The sequence below is a fragment of the Nestor notabilis genome, unplaced genomic scaffold (genome assembly GCF_000696875.1).
Source record: "Nestor notabilis isolate BGI_N333 unplaced genomic scaffold, ASM69687v1 scaffold7857, whole genome shotgun sequence".
Lineage (NCBI taxonomy): Eukaryota > Metazoa > Chordata > Aves > Psittaciformes > Psittacidae > Nestor > Nestor notabilis.
In genome coordinates this window covers 195,752-197,902 of record NW_009936076.1, presented here as the reverse complement: position 1 = coordinate 197,902, position 2,151 = coordinate 195,752, and positions in this window count along the sequence as shown.

The following is a 2,151-nucleotide window of genomic DNA, read 5'->3' as shown; positions in this document are numbered from 1 at the left end:
GAAAGAGGCTCCTCTCCTACCTTGAGGAGAAGCCTACCAAGGCTGGGCACACTCCTGGCAAGAAGGACAGTGACTATAAGCCTCTTCAAGCTGATAATTTTAGGAGGGCATTCGTCTTCCAGAACAGCACAAGTCCATCAGGTGCCTCTCAGATTCTGCCTCACAGAAGGAGAACCCAGTCCAATTCCTCAAAGAGCATGAAGCTAGAGCCTTGGCTGGTTCTGGCATGCACCGTCCTCCATCTCTGTACTCTGCTGCAGTGTGTGGGTGAGGATGCAGCCAGCCTCAGCCAAGCCTCATTGCACTTGTGGTTTATTCAGCGGCAGGAGTGGGGTTGATGCGTTCTCAGCCAGGCCCTCTAGGTGCTCCCATTTTACCAGTAATGAAAGGCTTTCCCTGCATGAGGAACACAATAGCTTCGCTAGTCAAGCGAGCCCAAGCCAAGCCAAACTTTTCAGTATCAACACACCAACCTGGGTAAAATGGCCCTAACAGTACTTTTCTCTCCTGTAGTACAGGTGTCCAGCACCCGGCATGGCAGCCTTGGGTGCTAATGAGCACCACGGTGACAAGCGAAAGAAGACTGATGAACTGGCTCCACTTTTCCTGAGCAGCACCAGGAAAAGGGTGTATTTGGCACAGCCGTAAGAATACCACAAAGTAGCAAACAATGCTCACACTGCCTTTAATAAAGGCATAAGTCCATCTGTCACAGAAAAACAGCTGAGTTTAGGAAAAGATTGCACTACTGCTCATTTCCAGAGTATGATAAGGGCTGATGTTAAAGTGCCTGCATTTGAGTTCACAGCTATATTTAGCTGGGTTTCTGCACATAGCTGATTACTGGGTCTCAGCGGTAGCTTGTTAAGCCACGGTAATGTCATTATTTGTGCTTGTCTGCTCATTACTTCATTTACTTCATTTCAGGATTCCATGAACAGAAATGTTACACTGGCATTGCTGTAAAAAGGGACAGACCCATGGATTTCAAAAGCTGAGTGATCTGTGATACCAGAGGCCTCTCATCCCTCCCAGAGATGGCCAACCTAGTCTTGGTTGCCTGATCTTTTCAGCTTACTAACATAAAGGAAGAACGGAAACAAATGATAGCTAATTATAAAAGGGAAAATTAAACAGACACCAGCTGCGTTCTGAAGTAATATGTGCATAAAAGATTAGCTTTATCAGGTCAGAGAAAAGATTTGGCTCTCCTTCACCAGAGACCAGCAGTGCACACCTGGGAAGGAGCTTAGGCAGGAGGCAGCCGTGAAGAGATGTTTCCCAGGTAACTCTGCCACACTCCAGAAATCTGCAGTTTATGGACCTCCAGAGCTAAAGAAAAGGGCAGGGAGAGGATGAGTATGTATGACCATGGAGGGAGAATGATGATGCATATCCAGAGACACATTTCCATGCTCTCTTCTCCTTTCTAAACAGTCTCTTGTGCCAAGTAGTAAAAAAGGTGTTTTTTCTTTTCCCCTTCCTTTTTTGCCCCATGGGCACTCTACAGACTCTTTCACACTAAAGTCTGTTAGATGAGAGTGTGGCATACATGGGGCTTTGTCTGCATAAACAGGTCCTATTCAACTCCCAAATCTCCAAAGAGAATCAGCCTGTGGAATGTAAAGGCAAAGAGAGAACTACTTTTGGAGGGGAGCAGTAAGAAGGAGAGAGAGTTGGTTTATATTCTGTCTTAAAAATCTTGCCTTATACATGTCTCTGCTGACCCTCCACATGCTTTGCATGGCCCTGAATGACAGACAGGGTTGGAGGGCTAGATATGGCAAGGGAAATTCAATGAAGACAAAGCAGACTTTGCCAAGAGGCAATCTGAGAAAGAGAAGAACTGAAAGAGCAGCCAAGGGTAACTCTGATGTACAAAAATACATTTATTTTCAACAATTTCAAAACCACTGCCTTTTTTACAGTAGAAATATTCAAATGGAACAATAAAACCAAGAACAGTATATATATATGTATATATATGACTCATGCATTTGTATTACTGTGTTTAATACAGGTATTGCAATTGTCTGTCTCATTTAATCCTTCAAAACCATGGTGGTGGTTTGGGTTTAATGCACTGTCCAACATCATCAGAAGGAATGTGAGGATTCTGATTTGGTTTGCCAGACCTGGAATGTGTGTGGG